Below are 18,568 nucleotides of genomic sequence, written 5' to 3'. Positions count from 1 at the left end.
CCAGGAGGACTGAGTGTAAAACCCAGCTAATACTGAAGGGGATTGTTAGTGACCAGGGAATAGGTGGGAGGGAGCAAAATTAGAAAATGTTGGAAATGGGTGGATAAGAAGGTGCAAATTTCAGATAGCACTACCATGGGAAGTACTGATCAGAGAGCAATAGGTCCATGAGTTTGTGTTTGAGAGTAAGAAATGGACAGCATCCATGGAGTCCTAAAACAATGTCTCTTAGAAATAGCAGTTGGGCATGGACAGATCAACTGACAACCTCACTCCCCACCCTCCCCCCAAAAAAAACCCACCTGAAGTATATAGACTCAACCTTGGTGAGAGTTAATCTTGAGACCAAGAAACAACTCTTTTCCCATTGGACCTTAACAGACCTGACAAGGAAAGCAGGCCTGGTGCAAACGATGGGAAGACTATTGGACCCAGGAGTCAGGAGGTCTGGGTTTCAATGTTGAATCTGCCAGTTATCCCCTGTGTAACTTTGGTCAAGTCACTCAAACTTTCTCAGACTTCATTTTCTCATCAGTAAAAATGAGTGGTTTGGATTATATGAAGCCTGCAGTACCATCCAGCTCAGAATCCAGTGATACTATAAGCCCTGAGGGTTTCAGATGGAAAAAACAGGCAATAGTAACTTACAAAAACATAAAGTCGCCTCTCACCCATAAGCCCATGGAAGGAAACTGCAAAAGAGAGCCTCTTGTCATTAGTAGCCAGCCTAAATGATACCTCCCATTATTGATTTCACTGATTGCTGGTAATATTGCTGACTTGTTCTATGTTAGGTTCAAGCTGAAGGCCCAGGAGAGAGCTCCTGTTTGCAGACCAGCCTACAGTTTTGGGTATCTGTAAAATCTCCTAATAACCCACTCCACCTCCCACCCCAGGCTCCAGACCCAACAGAAGCCAAAAGCTATTAAAGCAAGAAGGAATCTTCAGACTCCCTGACTTTATCCATTTCTAACCTGCACCTGTCATCTCCCAAAACCAGCATTTGTCACTGGCCAATTCTTGACTTTATTCCTGTGAAGAAACTATTTAGTGATATTGTAGAGAAATTAAAGGTCACTATCAGGTATCATGACATCTCTGAGAGAGGCACAGTGAACCTCATGGGACTCTAAATTGGCTGACACTGAATGGAAAAAAGCTAAGTGCTATAGTGAATAGTACACTGGACTTGGATTCAGGAAGTGGATTTGAGTTCACTTAGACACTTGCTAGCTCTATGACTGTGGACAAGTCATTTAACCTCTCTGTGCCTCTATTTTTTTTGTCTGTAATATGAAATGTAGTATTTGATGTACTCTTAAGTTTCCTTCTAGACCTAAATCTATGATCCTATGAACCTGCAAGAAGTTTCTTCAGTGAGTCCATTCCTTAAAGCCTTGTACCACAGAAGATCCCTTTTTCCATGGAGGGGTGGGGACAAGCACTGTCCATAGAGGAGGCACTTGCCTGAATGGAAACCCTCAAACCTGAGGTTAAAATAACAGTAGAAAGAAAGGATTTGTATGAGAATATAAAGAGAAAGAAACAGAAGCAATAGTACTAGCAGTGCATTATAGCCTGCTTTGCTGGATGAAAGATATGGATGATACTTTCCTAATACAGATGCTCATCAACTGACCAAGATGGCAAAATGATCATGGAGGCAACACATTGGGAACTTTAGAACAGTAGTGATGGGAACTTTAACTGTCCAGACACCTGGTGAATATCTCATTCTTGCTAAAAGAGTAGCTGATGCATTTCTGATACTTTACCTACAGCTTAATATCTCAAAAGGTAATTAGGCTATGAGAGAAAATACCATTATGGACTTAGTTTTACGATCAGCAAGGAAGAATTATTTGGTATTATGAAAATAGCAGGAACTTTGATAGAAAGTGACTCAATAATCTTGGAATTCATAATATTGAGGAAAGAAAATACTAAGGACAACCAAATAATTGCCACATCCTATAGGAAAGCAAGTGTTTGAAAGTGATGAGAAAAGGTGAATATGACTCTGTGATCTGAAGTAGGGGTATCCAACTCATAATGGAAAGATTTTAAAAAGAAATGAAATTCTAACAAGACAATTGTGAATAAACCCAAGGAAGAAGGAAAGAAGGCAGCTAAAGAAATCATTGTGGATACATGGGAGTTATCCAGTGAGCTCAGATTTTTAAAATGTGCTTAAGGTGAAAGGAGAGACAAGAATCATAGACTTGTAAAAAGAGTATCAGGATAAATAAATTTATGAGCTCTAATCAACACAATGACCAATCAGGATTACAGAGGACTCATGATGAAACATGCTGCTACCTCTAAGTTAAAAAGGTGATGGACTCAGAGTACAGGGTGAGACTTTTTCTTGACATGGCCTATGTGAGAATTTGTTTTGCTTGATTATGCATGATTGTAAAAGAAAAAGAAGAGAAGGGCTATATTAATTAGGGAATGAAAATGACTAAAGAATAGTCAGTGAGGTACCTGACTATATCTAGGTTTTTGTACTTATTTGACATTTTTCTATTTCCTTGGCTTTAGCAGGCATTCAATAAATCTTGAGTTTGGAAAAAATGCCAAGAAAATGAATGTCCAAAATGAATGAGGGTCATAAAGAAGCTAAAATTAATGGGGGTGAGGGTGGGTGGGTTAAACTATGTATGAAGCAAAAACAAGCAAAAAAAAAAAGATAGGTCCATTGCTTGGACCAAATAGTGTTTGTTAACAGGTGACAAGACTGAAGGCAGAACCACTCAACTCCTTAGCACCCAAACACAGGATCCCATAGTTGAGCACTTAATTTGCTCCTTCATTATTTCCAGTGGGTTAATCACAGATGGAATGTAAGCAAAAGCCTGATCTCATGCAGTACCTTCTTTCTCTTCCACTGGTGCCTGACTCAGTGCTAACCACACTCAGGAGTGTGTTGGAGTCAGTTTCTACTGGTGTTTGAGAGGAGACTGTTGAATTGTCATTGTGAACATTTGTACTTCAGAATGGGCAAAGGCTACAAATCTGGGTTTGATTTATTGTTTTGTTGATTTGTCTAGACTTAAGAAAGTAATGGAGAATATTTTAGTAACACAGATTCAACTTAAAAGTATGTTGAGTATTGTAACTGTGAATGACTTAGCTCTTCTTGGCAATACAATGACCCAAGACAATTTCAAAGGACTCGAAGAAAATGCTATCCACCTCCAGAGAAAGAACTGATGGAATCTGAATGAGATCAAAGCGTAGTATTTTCACTTTCTTTATTTTTTTCCCATGGTTTTTTTTCCCTTTGGCCTTGTTTCTTCTTTCACAATATGACTAATATGGAAATCTGTTTTACATGATTGCACATATATAACCCATATCAAATTACTTACTGTCTGAGGGAGGGAGGAGGTGAGGGAGAGAGGGAGAAAATTTGGAACTCAAAATTAAAAGAAAAATGAATGTTAAAATTTGTCATTACCTATAACTGGAAAAAATAAAATACTATAAAAAAGGATTCAGAATTTAAAAAAAAGTTATGTTGAATATACCCTACCTCCTCTTCCAGATCTGGTTGTTAAACATTTACCAGCAAACCAGTGTCAAAGTAGACTTGTTGATTGAATGATTTCCCAAGAAACAATAGGGGGAATGGAGACCTTAATATGATAACAGTGAGTTGGGGTAGTTATAAAATTAGGGGTTCTGCTTTACTGAAAATTCTTGGTTTCAGAAGTATGGAGCAATCTTATCCCACCTGTTTAATCTGCTCAAGCCTAAAGCCACAAGAGAATCTAAAGTCACTATTGCTTTGAGTTCTGCTACCCCAACTTTTATTTTTCCCAAGGAACTCTCCTCATTTTTTCTCTCTATTTTGGACAATCTGAATAGAACAGATCTAACTGAGGATTTTTTTTTTCAAAGAATCATAGAATCTTAGTATTAGGAGAAATCTTAGAAATTATCTAATCTAACTCCTCTCTCAAATAATGAATTCTTTCTATAAAATCCACCACAGGTGATCACCCAGTGTGTATGAAGCATTTGTGTGGTGATGGGAAACTCATTACCACTTGAAAGAGCCCATTCCAGTGTTATGTAACTTAAAGACATTTTTCTTGCTATTTAGCCAAACTGCATCTCCCTATTAAGTTAAACCAGTCTGTCCATATTAAAAGCATGGAAATTTAATTTGATTTAACAAACTAAGGACCTCCTATGTGCAAGTCGCTGTAGTAAGCATGGGTGATAAACACAAAAGTATGCATAATTCCTTATCATCATCATTGTTATGACTATTATTCCCTTAAGGAGCATAAGCCTGCTGGAGCAGGAGTGGAAGGAAGGTGAGACTATGCAAATAATCGTAATATAAATTTAGAAATCTGCATACAGGTAGGAACTCCTGACCTTGCCCTACCCTCTCAGGTAACTTACCTGATCCAACCCCTTTCTCTGTCACCTATTTTGTGACCCTAGACAAGTTCCTAAATGAATAAATAAATAAATGAATGAATATAAAAGTATTTATTAATTGATTACTATGGGCTAAGGGTGGGCTGAATTCTAGGTATATTAAAAAGAAAAAAAATAACTACAATAAATACAGCTCCTGACCTCAGAGTTCTTAGCTCTAATAATACCCATACGTATAGGGGTCTGGTAGCCAGGGAGGGACACTAGGGTGGGAAAGTTACAAGGATAATGAATAGATTGACACAAGCCTTTCAGGAGCAGTTCTGGAATTATTGGTTCCAGAACTGGATGGGGGGAGGGCAGGTATTCCACAAGATGGTGGTCTAGACTGTCAAGATGACTACGGAATAGGAGATGAAGTGAAATATCCTGGTGGCCTCCTAATCCTGGGCCTAATAGTGGCCCAGGTGAGGTAGTCCTTGAACAGGGGCTTCAGGGTGGATGTTTCAGAGATGAAAGGGTTACAACCGACAATTGTAAAATGAGGATTGGAATACTTGTGCCCAATACGCTGCTGAATTCTGAAGCTTGTTAGGAAGGAAGTCCTATATAAACAGAGGCTCATCTGATTAACACCAGGACCATCCCTGATTCCAGAGGACAATGATGAAGCACGCTCTCTACCTCTTGACAGAGGCAAGGGACTCAGCATGCACAAGGAGACATACATTTCTGAGCATGGCAAATGCAGGAATTTGTTTTTCTTGACTATATGTATTTGTCACAAAGATTTTGTTTTCTTTTTCTTCCTCTCACAAATTGAGAGGGGATGGGAGGGAGGATGAAGAGAAAATAAATTTATTAAGCAAATTGAACTAAAAAAAAACAGTGATCTATTTATCTTTTCAGTTGTAGAAACTTTAGCGATCATGTCAGACTAACTGGTGTGATAGAAAGAGAGATGCAAATTCTGGCTCTTGTGCAACCTAGGTTCACCTCTCCCAGCCTCAGTGTCTTCATCTAGGAATTTGGAGGATTCTAGACAGTCCCTGAGGTACTTTTTCTTTTTTTAGGCAATTGGGGTTAAGTGACTTGCCCAGGGTCACACAGCTAGTAAGTGTCAAGTGTTTGGTCTGAGGCAGATTTGAGCTCAGCTCCTTCTGACTTCAGGGCCAGTGCTCTATCCACTGCGCCACCTAGCTACCCCATACCTGAGGTACCTTCTACCATCCTATGTACCATCCTTTAGACAGTAGCCAAACTGGACAGCTTCCTGATCCCCCAAATCACCCTGTGTCCTTAGGACTCTCCGTAATTTTGCTCTGTTTATTTCCTATGCCTGGGATGCCCTTCCTTCCTCTCTTGGCCTGTTGAACACCTACCCTCCTTTTAAAGCCCAGTTAAATGCCCGCTCCCTGGGAAGCTTTGCCTGACATTCCTTGCAGGTAACCAACCTCCTTCTCTCTCTTTAATGCACTTATCTTGCATGTTGTGTATTAGAGTGCTTTGTGTGGGTGTCCTAATCCCCTACTAGACTCAGTTTCATGAACAAAGGAGTGGTGGCCTAGTGTGCTTCTTGGAAATGACTCTCTGCATGCTATGTGCCTGTACGTGTATCTGTGCATTCACTCTTTTCATCCTAATGCAGGCTTGGAGGATAGGATCTAAGTGATCCTAAGGCCCTGAGAAGTCTCCCCTATGTGCAGGGAAAATCCTCTGAAGTTGGAAAGGGGTAGGGGTTGCCTAGGGCCAAGGCATGGCCCAGAAAACAGTGGGGACCAGGACTTCCATGCTGGGGGCAGGGAGAGGTTATCCCAAGAAACCAGAGCCTTCTGGTTCTTCCAGGATGACCTCTAACCTCTTGACTCTGGCCAGACATCACCCCAGGCAGAGTGTTTAGCCCTCCGTGCAGTGGGTATGGGTGGCTAAGTGCCCTGAGCATGGTTGGGAGTGTAACAAAAGGACCTCTGACCTGTAGCCAGACTAGCCCAGCCCAGTCCAGCCCTGCCCTGGCTAACCTGACACAGACAGGTTCTGAGCTGAGAACAGGTTTCAGGAAGATTCCCACCAAGGGACAGTGGTAGTGGTACCACCCAATGACCTTGGCTGAGGGGAAGAACAGGTAAGTCTGGGGCCCAGGACTTTGGGATCTAAGGAAGGTAGCTGGTTTAGTGCAAAGAGCAATTGATCGAATCAAGAGACATAGGGTCTCATTCTAGCTTTGTCAGTAATATGCTATGTTACCCTGACCAAGTCCCTTTCCCCCTTTGGGGGCTTCAATTTCCTCATCTATCAGCTGAGGGAGAATTGTACTAGATGGTACCTAAGGTTCCTCTCAGCTATAATGTGTTATAATTCACAGATACAATGAAGTGGAAGAAAATTGGAATTCTGGGTTCAGCTGGCTTGGATATGTTCTGAATATATGAGCATGCGGCTTGCTCAACATGAATTTCTAGGTTGCAGCTTGCCCATCTTAGAGTTGAAGATAATGCTGCTCAGGGCAGGGCACTGTCTGGCTGTTAGACCTCTGACTCTTCTTGGCTTTAGAGGGAACACCAAGCTTGTTATCACCTACCTCACCAGATGTTTGGAGGATACCACTTCTTCAACCTTAAAGCTCTGTGGAAACCCGAGTTATTATAATCCTCCATAAAATGAGGTCGAATTTGATGATCTCAGGGTCATTAATCTTTTTGGTGTTGTGGACCCCCTTGACAGTTTGGTGAAGCCTGTAGACTTCTCAGCACACTGTTTTTAAATGCCTAAAGTAAAACACCTAGAATTACCAACAAAATTAGTTATCAAAATATTTTTAAAAACAAGTTCACAGACCCCAAGTTAAGCACCCATGAGCTAAGTCCTCTCCTAGCCAAACTCTTCAATGATTTCAACTCTGTAAATTGTGTTCCCAGGAGCCATGTGGTGTGGGAGACAGAGACATGGGTTCAAGTCCCTTACACCCACAGGCTGGGGGACCTTGGACAAGTCACATTTCTCAGTACCTGATGTTGCAGAGTAAGAACTGATATATACTGGTAGAGTTTTTTCATGAAATCAAACTTTGGGTCCCCCAAAAAAGGTGTGCTCTAATTAAGTCTCTGATTACTTTTTCAGATTGGATGGTTTGGGTAGTTTATTGAGAAGTCTCTTCTCAAGCTCATGGAGGGTTAGAGAGCCAGTCAGAAAGGCAAGTTGTGGCAGAAAGGGGGCTGCTGTCAGAGGCAGGGAGCTGGGTTTGAATCTTGGTTTGGCCATTTACAAGTTGTATGATACTGAGGAAGTGATCTAGAAATCATATCATCTCTCCGAACTCAAGCTTTCCTTATCTATAAGATGGGATAATAATGCTTTGTATTACCTACCTCACTAGAACACCTGGAGGAAAGAGTGAATTAGGATGCATTTCTCTTACAATGTAAATTCCTTGGGGGCAAGGTCAATTTCTCTTTTTGCTTTTTGCAACCCCAGCACCTAGCATGGAACCAAGTTTTGTCCTAAATGCCATTTTTTTAATTGTTACCTATTCCTCCTTTTAGTTAGAGCTCTTTTTTGTGTCTCTGTGATCTGTGCATTGTGCCCATCTCTTCATGGGCAGGGGCCTGGCAATGTTGGAAAGCGATCCGTGAAATGAATGAATGAATGAATGAATAAAGCATTTAAGAAGCACCCACTATGTGTCATGTATCAAGCATTAGATTAAACACTAAAGATACAAATAAAAAAGTCAGACAGTTCCTTCTCTTAAGAGTTCCCATTCTGATGGAGGAGACAACATCTATAAAGGGTTTCAGCTACAAGTCAAATGGAAAGCTTCCATGGTCCTTAGCAATATTACTAGCATTTTACATGACTATACATACATACATACATATACACACATATGCATAATATATACACACATGTACTCATATATGTGTATATATGTGTGTGTATGAAAAATATAATATAGAACTATAATAAAATATAGTATAAAACACATACAGTTTTGTTTTGGACCAAATTCTACTCTGCTATTTATAATCTTAGAGTATTACCTTATTCATGAAACATGAAGTGGTAGGCATTCAGCTTTCTCCATCCATTCCACCATGTTGTCTCAGCTTTATGCTTTTCACATTTACTCTTTGATTCTCACAACACTCCTGTGAGGTACAGCCGTTTCCCCACTTGACAGATAAGGAAAACTGAGGCCAAAGAGGTGAAGTGACATACCCAAGGCCCTAGAGTTAATCACAGAGTCTTTTTGGTGTTTGTCCAAAGATTTAAGTAATAAATAAGAGTGGATAGACCTCGCTCTTCCTTTCTCCACACAGCTGCCAAACTGATATTTCTAAAGTACAGCCCTGATGCCATCACTCCCCTGTTCAAGAAGCTTCCGTGGCTCCCTACTCCTTCTAGGACAAAGTACAAACTTCTCTGTTTGGCATTTCAAGCCCTTCCCATTCTAGCTGTTATTTATACCTCTGACTATTGATCACATAGGGGTGACCCATGTTACATTGGTGGAGGCACTATCTTTCCAGACTGATTTCACATTACTACCCTTCCATGAACTCGACATTACTGCCTGCCATCTTGGCTTATTTGCTGTTCTCTGTACACAATATTCTATTTTCCACTTGTATACCTTTGTACAAGCTTCTTCCTATACCTTGAATGCTCTTCCTCTTTATCTCAGCCTCTTGGAACCCCCAGATTCCTTTAAGGATTAGCTAAGTCCCTCCTTTTATAACAACCCTTTTCTGATTTCCCTATTTGTTAATGCTGTCCTGCCAAAGTTACTTTCTATTTATTCTTATATTTCAAATTTGATTTCTTTGTATATGTTTTCCCCTCTTTAGACTGGAAGCTCCTTGAGGGTAAGAGGCTTTCATTTTTGTCTTTGTATTACCTGTGTCTACAACAGCACCTTGTATATAGTAGGTGCTTAATAGATGTTTATTGAATTAAATCATTGTATTGAATGTTCTCTGATCTTTTTTCCAACTCTGAAATACTGTGGTTTTATGAGAACCAAGAGATTTACTCACATTTGCATAACTGAGCTGGAAATGAACCTGGGTCTTGCTCCCAGCTTCAGATGTTTTCCTTTCACCTCACTTTTTTTGGTGAAAATCTTCTGTGGCTACAAAATAAAGTAGAAATCTCTGATGCTGACATTCAAGGCCTGTTTACATGTTAGCCGTATGGAACTGCTCTCCATTTCTTACTCCTTGTCTTATACCTTTCAATTTGGATAACTTTGTTTACCCTAGTCCCACGCCTGGACTCAAATGTATACCCATGTTTCTCTCCTTCTTCCCTCATGAGTTGAAGTTCTTGAGGGTGTGTGTGTGTGTGTGTGTGTGTGTGTGTGTGTGTGTGTGTGTGAACTCTGGCTCCCACTTCATAGTTCCTTCTCTGATCCCCCAAACTGAGTATGATTTCTTCCTCCTCAAATTTCTCTTAGTCCTTTTGCCTGGCACTTTCCTTTGCATTTTATCTCACTCTTCCTTTTATTTTAATTACTTGTACACACAAATTTTTTCCACTATTGGATTGTTAAACTCCTCGAAAATTTGTCACTTCTTCCTGAACCAAATCTCTTGTGTGCAGGCCTTCCACTCCCTAACAGTAACAGCCTCTTAATTGGCCCTCCTGCCTCCTGCCTGTCCCTTCTCCAATTTATCTTCCAGGTAGCCGACAAATTGATATCCCCACAACACAGAGATCTGACCACGTTCACCACCGTAGCTTAAAAGTTGTCAATATCATCTCTAGGATGAAATACAAACTCCTAATCCGGGTACTTACATTTAAAAAAAATTGTCTCTCCCATATCTTTTGCTTTTATATCACAGTTCTAACCAGATATGCCCTCCTATTTCCCCCATAGACACAGAGCAAACATTTCCTTGTTCCTAAGAAAAACAGTCAAGCCAACTCACCAGACACTGAAAATCCATCTGACAATATGGTCTGAGCCAGAGTCCTTTAAATTTCCAGCAAAGGGAGGGTGCCTCATCCTGGCGTTTGAAACCCACTTCAGTCTAACTCCCACCCACTTTTTCCAGCCTTATTTCACAAAATTCCCTTTCATGTACTCTCTGTCCCCTGTAGAAAGCTGACATTCCGAAGTGCTTCTTTATGTCTTTTGCACGTCTGAAATGCCCTCCCTTCTCACCTCCACCTAGTAGAATCCCTATCTTCCCTCAAAACCAAGTTCTGGCACCAGCCTCCTGCCAAGAGGCTTTTCTTGATCTCCCAACCCCATGTTAGTAGCTAGCACTGCTCCCTCTAGAAATTACTTTGCGGTTACTTCTGTAGGTATTGTATTCCCATGGATAGAATGGAAGCTCCTTGAAGACTAGGGACTATTTACTTTTCTCTTTATACCTCCACTCCCTAACACAGTGTCTGATACAGAAAAGGTGGTTAATGCATGTTTGTTGAATGGCATTGAATTAAATCTGAATGGAAAAGAATTAAATCTATTACGAATTCAGTCTCAATCAAACCCTCTTAATTCTAGTGCCTTCCCTCTTCTGGGTATCTCCAATTTGCCCTTCATTGTGGCTGGTTTGTACTCAGTTCTTTACACGGGATGTCCCTTATCACACTGTGAGATCTTGAGAGCAGGGACAGTTTTTTGCCTTTCTTAGCACTGTGACTGGCACATAGTAGGTTCTTAATGCTAGTTGACTTGTTGACAAGATCTGAACTTAAGATACGTATATGCTTGCATCTAAGCCAACAGAACGTGAGTTCCCTGAGGGCAGGGACTGTTTCATTTTTTTTTTCCTCCTCTGAATCTCCGGCAGCTAGCCCAGTGTCTGGCACATAGCTGGCGCTTAATAAATGCATATTAATTGACTGCTTTGTTAGCGTTTGTAGAATTGAATTGAAGCAAGACCTAGAGGCTGGGAACGTAGATTAATTGAAGGAATCGCCTCTAGCGATTCTAAACCCCTTAAAGGAAAGGGAAAGACTTGATTCGTAGAAGCTCCGGATCTACACCTGTCACACCAGAAACAAAGAGTTTTTATGAGCTAAAGGAGTAGCTAAGTGCTAAATTAGCAAGCGCCGAGAAAGAACAAATGGTAAATATGAATCACTTAATCTCTTTGGGACTCAAAATGAGAGGACTGAACTGGGTGGCTTCTGAGGTGCTTTCTAGCTCTCAATGTTGGAGCCTTTGAATGCTACGCAAATAAAGTAGATCCATTTTACAGAAGAGGAAGCTGATGCTCAGAGAAATGAAATGGCTTGCTAGGAATCAGCTGAATTTTGAGTCAAATTCAGGCCTCCAGCCTCTGACCTCTTTCTACCATATTCTTGGCATCTTGGAAGGAGTGAGACTGAATGAAGCTTCTGCTTCTGGTGAGTTTAAGAAGGCGCAGTAAGGAGGAAAGTAACCGAATTGAGACAGAGGCTGAATGTGGGGGATGTGTGCCGGGGTGGGGTAGGGGGTGGGACAAGAAGGAGACTAGTCTATCTGGAAGGGGGCTGTTCAGGGCTATTTAGCATAGATAAAATTGGAGAAGATGGAAAAACCCTGGGGAGGATAAACAGTCAGGCACCTAGGAGCATAGATTTAGGTCTGCAAGAGATGTTAGAGATCAGAGGCTTCCCTTTTCCCATTTTACAGGTGAGAAAACTGAGTCACAGGCAGGTGATGTGGTCCAAGGTCACAAGGTTCTCTGAGTCCAAATGCAGCACTTTTCCCTCTACCTGCCAGCTCAGCCTGGCATCCTCCTTCAGCCTATCTCTCCCTCTGGGATGTGAAGAGTGTGGAAGTCAAAGAAGACATTAAGGCTGAGTTATACGTTGTCGATTGTGTCTGGTTCTCTCTCCCCTGCTGCTTTTCTCATCTCTGCTGTTGACTCTCCCCTGTTTTTTCCCCTCCTCTCATCTTTCTCCTTTCTTCCCTTGTTTTTTCACTCATAATCAGCAGATCTCTAGCTAGGGATCACCCAGTGCAGCGGCTTCATTTGACAAATGAGGAAACTGAGGCAGAAGAGAGACTCAGCTTGCCCAAGGACACAACTGAATCAGTGGCAGAGCTGGCATTTCAACCCTTCTCTTCCTCCCTTATGTCCCCTAAAGGGTCTAATTTTCTCTATATTCCGGTGCCGGGCACAAAGCTTTGGACGTGGCAGGGGCTTAATTGTTTACTGAATGGAATCAAAGCAGGAGGAAGAGGATGCGGGTGATTTATAGATGACTCAGATGCTGGGGAAGGGTTAGCTAGGACCCTGGTGAATTCCACAGCCTCCAGGTTCAGGGTCCCTCCGATCCTGTGCAGGGAGCCAATCTTGTCTCCCTGAGGATTACCCAGGCTTCCCTCTTTCACTGTGTCCTCTGCCAGCTGGAGCCTAAAGCTGGTGGCCGGCCAGGCCTGCCCTGGCTTCGTGGATAGGTAGGAAAGCTGTCAGCCTTACATATATGCAAGACAGACTGGGGCACCCCCAGGCCAGGCCCTGGCTCCAGCCAGCTCTGTACTTCCAGAGCCATTCACCTGCAATTCTCCCTTCAAAAGGGTCTTTGAGCCTTGGTTACCAAAACAATGGGGCTCCCTCCCTCTTCAGCCCCCATCCTTTACCCCCATTCCAGTCTGGGCTGGGTGTGTCCCAGACTTCCAGTCTCGGGTCAACCAACCTCAGCTTCAGTTGAATTTAGAGCATGTATTGAGGCCTACTGTGTGTCTTGCCCTGTGAGGTAGGCCCGGAGAAATGGTCATAACAGGGTTTCCGGCTTTGAGGTGCTCAGTCTCTCCCTGGCAAGGCTGATCCATTTCAACCTAATTCAACCACAATAGCAGTTAGCGTGTGGATAGTGTTTTAAGCTTTGCCCACCATTTTGTGCATGTTACTTACCCCATCTGATCTTCACTAGTGCCCTGAGAGGCAGGTGCTATTATTATCCCCATTTTACAGATGAGGAAACTTGAGGCTGAGTGAGGAGAGATCAAATGATTTTCCCAGGGTCACACTGCTAGTAAATATCTAACGCTTATCTGGTGAGCACCTACTTTGTACAGGGCTGGGGGAATGTTAGGCACTGGGGACAGCAAAAAGACAACCAGGAATGGTCCTTGCCCTCTGGGAGCTTACCTTCCACTGGGGAGATAACACATTCCAGGGCCCCAAGTAAATAAAATGAAATGTATTTACAAAACAAATGCAAAATTGGCCTAACAGTAACTCCCCTGGGGGAGAGGATTATTGGAATCTGGAAAGAACCTGTGCTAGAGGCCGGGATTCTCAGAGGCAATGGTGAAGAGGAGATGGAGGGCATTCCAGACATCTGGGACTGCCTATGCAAAAGAGTGGAGGCTGGGGAGGAAAAAAAGTTTGGCAGTCCAGAGAGCTGGGCTCTAGGCCAGATGAAGCCCCTTTACGGCTTGAATTGTTCTTTCCTTACAGCACTCCAGTGATGGAGGCATCTCTGGACATGGCAGGCAGCAATATAGGGTTCTGCTATAGGAGCTCAGGAAGCATCCCTGTTGGGGAACTAACATGAAGACAGACATTCTGATAACCATGAGAAAAATGCTGACCTGGAGTCTGAGGAAACAGGTTCAAATCCTGCCTCTTACTTGTATGGTGTTGAGAAAGTCCTCAGTTTCCACATCTGTGAAATGGGAAAACTGGGCTAGGTGACTTTTAAGCTCTCCTTCAGCTCTGCACCTGTGGTGTGACCAATCTTAGCAGTGCGGGATGAGGGGAAAGAAGGGGTGGGGGGAGGTGAGTTTGTGTGTATGTGGAAAGGTATTATCAGCTTATCACTTTGGAAACTGAGTTTCCCAAATCAAAAATCAAGACTTGAAGTCAGGTGAGATCTTTTCCTTTGCAAAACCTCATTAAAAGCATTTCCTTTTCTTGAAATTGGGGCTCGCTATGAAGGCTGTGGGGTGTCCAGAGATATATGAGATGCCTCTCAGCCTTTCTCTTTGCCTTTCCCCTTCTCAAAGACCCTGAAGCCTCAGTTGAATTTCTAGCCACGCCCCCCCAACCCATCCTTGAGAGAAGGGATCCCTGAGTGGGAGTGGCTATGACGTAGACTGTAGGATGGAGGCAGCTTCCCGGGGGGGGGGCAACATCAGGGGAGGGGCTTGTGAAGAGGGTTGGGAGAAGGAGGGTCTGTGAGGGAGGTCCTTGAAGGAGAGGGGTTTTGGAAGCTCATGGAGAGGGTGGGGCTTCAAGGTGGGGAGCCAAAGAGGGGAGGGGATCACGGGAGTGGGTGGGGCAGAACGAGGACAAAGGCTGGCCGCATTGTGGCCGGAGCCAGTCAGTCTGCTCCTTAATGGGTCCGGAGTGTGGTGGCTGGCCTGTTGCTCAGTTGGGGTGGGGGCCCCGCTTTGTTTCTACCTACTCCCTTCCTCTCGGGACTGCCCCAGGGAGGAGCCGGTGTCTGGCAGGCCCACTGGAATTCTGGCTCTGGAGGCTCTCTGGCCTGGTTTTGCTGGGCCCCCTCCTCTGGTCAGCTCTGGCCTAAATCCTGACTCACACCCAAAGCATTCTCAACTCCCCTCCCCCCACTTATTCCCTCCAACCTAGTCACAAACCCATTAAAATGTCTTAATTCCCCCCACCCTTCACTGTTGCTGACCCCAGCCCTCCTCTCCGGCTTTGGGCTTTGAGCTCTGGATCAGGGCGTCCAGGCAAACTTCTCAGGCAAGACTGCCCCATTCAGTCTCCCCTTTGCAGAGACGAGGGCGAAGGGAAGTAACTCCAGGTGACCGAGAGACAGGGATTGACCCCTCAGTGTGCTGAGCACGTCTCCAGGGCCTGTGGGTATATATGGAAGCCTGGTCTTTGCCTTTGGATTTACCCAGATTGGCAAGATTCAAGTTATGGAAAAACAGTGTGATGGAAAGAACTTGAAACCAGAAACTGGATTCAAATCCTATCGCCTGTCACTCAGCTAGCTTTGTGACCAGGGTCAAGGAACACCCATAAAAAAGTGGTAATACTGTTTGCACCACCGGAATCTCCAGGTCTTAGTGAATTAAGGCCTTTTAAACCCTCAAATACTATTGAAACATAAACTATTGTTTTCATTAGACACACCTAGAAGCAACCTGGGTGCAGGAGATTTGGAGTCAAGTGACTGACAGCGTTCAAAACTGGGCTCTGTTGTTACTGGGTGTGTGTGACAAGCAAACCCTTCAACCAACTGGTTGAACTCACCTTCCCGAGTCTGTCTCCTCAACGGTAAACTGTGGCGAAAGGACGAGATTCCTTCCAGCTTTAAACCCTGCAAGCCTATGTAACTCAGAACAAAGAAATCTCACTGGTGTAGGATAACCTTCCCCACAAAGTCAAGGCAACAGGCATTTATGAACCTATTAGGGGCTGGGAAGTCAAATAGGAAAAAAGAAGAAAGGAAGGAAGGAAAAGAAAAGAAAAGAAGAAAAAGCTCCTGCCCTCGAGAACTATGCTTAGTTCTAGGAGTACAAATACAGAAAACAAAAGTCTCTACTCTTGAGGAGCTCACATCCTAATATAGGACACTGCTCCTCAACACAATCAATTTTTTGGTCATTCCAGTCTTGTCCTATTCTCTGTGACCCCATTTTGGGTTTTCTTGGCAAAGTTACTAAAATGGTTTGCCATTTCCTTCTCTAGCTCATTTTACAGATGGGGAAACTGAGGCAAACAGGGTTAAGTGATTTGCCCAGGGTCACACAGCTAGTATGTGTCTGAGGTTGGATTTGAACTCATGATAATGAGTCTTCCTGATTCCAAACCCAGTGTTCTATCCATGGTGCCACTTAGCTGCCCAAACACAATCAATATAAACATTTATTAAGTGTTTCCTGTGTGCAAGGCACTATGATAAGCCCTGAGAATACAAATACCAAAAGAAAGACAGTTCATGCTGTCAAAGGAATTTCTATTCTAATACAGGATCTCCCTCCACTTCCACATCCTGAACAGCAGGAGTCTGGGAGGGATGTTTTGTTCTGGGAAATCACAGGGATGGTAAGTAGAGTCAGGGCAACTGATTGATATATCCCTTCAGGAATGGTAGTGCTGACTTGGTTAGTGTTTCCAGAACTAACGTCTGCATGAATGAATGAACAAGAGTGTGAATGAGAAACATTTCTTAAATGCAGTATGTGCCAAGTGTTAAGTATGCACATTTTAAAAACTTGGGCAGTTTCTGCCCCTAAGGATCTCCCGTTGTCTGATGGGGGGAGCCAATACACAGAGGAGGGGTCAGCTGCAGGGTTTATCAAAGGCCTATTCCATATCCCTTCCATATTTGAACAAATGGGCAATGGGTAGCTGTAGCAGACAGTTGGGCAGGAGAGGGCAGTGACATGATGCATATACTTTTTTTTTTGCACTTTTTTCCAATTACACATAAAGATAGTTTTCAACATTTGTTTTTTGTAAGATTTTGAGTTCCAACTTTCTCTGTCCCTTCCTTCCCTCTCCTCTCCTCCCCAAGACAGCAAGCAGTGTGATGTAGGTTATACATGTACAATCACGTTAAGCATATTTTCCACATCAGTCACGTTGTGAAAGAAGAATCAGAACAAAAGGGAAAAAAACCACAAGAAAGAAAAAAACAAAAGACAACCAAAAAAGAGTGAAAATCATCTGCTTTTATCTGCATTCAGACTCCATAGTTCTTTTTCTAGATATGTATAGCATTTTCTGTCACGAGTCTTTTGAAATTGTCTCGGATCAATTTGTTGCTGAGAAGAGCCAGTCTATTATAGTTGATCATCTCACAATGTTGCTATTACTGTGCACAACAAACATTCTGCTCACTTCACTCAGCATCAGTTCATTTAAGTCTTTCCAGGTTTTTCTGAAATCTGCCTGCCCATCATTTCTTATAGTATAATAGTATTCCACTACATTCATATACCACAACTTGTTCAGTCATTCCCCAATTGATGGGCATCCCCTCAATTTCCAATTCTTGGCTATCACAAAAAGAGTTGCTATAAATATTTTTGCACATATGGGTCCTTTTCCCTTTTTTATGATCTCTTTGGGATATCGGCCTAGTAGGATGCACATAATCTATTTTTGTTGAAGCATTGGGGGTTAAATGACTTGCCCAGGCTCATATAGCTAGTAAGTGTCAAGTGTCTGAGGCTGGATTTGAACTCAGGTCCTCCTGACTCCAGGGCTGGTACTTTATCCACTGTGTCACCTAGCTGCTCCTCATAATTTTTGAGGATAATCTTGCCTCAAGCCTCCTTGGCATGAACTTAGATTAGAGCATGAATTGGATGAAGCTAGCATTATTGGCCACTTTGGTGACTAGGCCTGAGTGACACTTAACTTTACCTGGAGGATATTGGCTTGATAGCTACTCAGAGGTTTTCTGCAGTCTCTGCTCTCTTCACAGAGGTATAGTGGCCAGAACCTAGCCCCAGAAAGTAAGAGAGTTTATGCCATGGATTCATCCAGAGACCTTGGATAACACAATACCTCTGTGCCTCAGTTTCCCAATTTGCAAAATTAAGATAAAACCTTCCCCTGTTCACTGTTTCATAGTTCTAGCAAAATGGAATGAAAACTGCTTTGAGGTCTCATCTGGAGAGGTGAGTGTGGGAGGGGTTTCTCTCCTTTCCTTGGGTCCTGGTTTAGATTCTTCCCAGCTCCCTCATTCCGCAGACAGGTGGGACCCTGCTGGCTAGGTGTGTCATACCTGTCCTCATGGCTAGGAAAGCAGGGTCAAAATGGCCTCATAGCATGGTGCCTGGCACAAAACAGGCTCTTAATAGACATGGAATCTGGTTGGATGCCCCAGGCAGATTTAAAAATTGTAACTTAAAAAAAGTTATAAGACTTTGATCCTTCCTCCCACACTTGAGGTTTTGTTGTTGTGCTTCGGTTTTTGGTCTGGACCAATTATTTCTTTAGTATGGCCAGCTTCTGGCAAATTACTTGCCTGTGCCAATGCCAGTCAGCACCTGCTCTGACCCTCATTGTCCTGAGCAGCTGCCTGGAGGCTCTGAGAGGCTGTCAGTCAATTAGTCAGTCAACAAACATTTATGAAGTGCTTACTATGTTCTTGGTGCTGTGCTTAGGCCAGGGGATACAGAGGAAGGCAAAAACATTTATAAAAAAGTATTATTTTAAAGCCTCCACTAACATCTTCTTCAATTGCCTCCTTGTGGTGAGTAAGTTGCACTGGGCTCTCAAAGCTGTGGCAATGG

This window comes from Phascolarctos cinereus, unplaced genomic scaffold (genome assembly GCF_003287225.1).
Source record: "Phascolarctos cinereus isolate Bilbo 61053 unplaced genomic scaffold, phaCin_HiC Scaffold_4;HRSCAF=312, whole genome shotgun sequence".
In the NCBI taxonomy this organism is placed as follows: domain Eukaryota; kingdom Metazoa; phylum Chordata; class Mammalia; order Diprotodontia; family Phascolarctidae; genus Phascolarctos; species Phascolarctos cinereus.
This window is presented reverse-complemented; position numbering follows the sequence as displayed.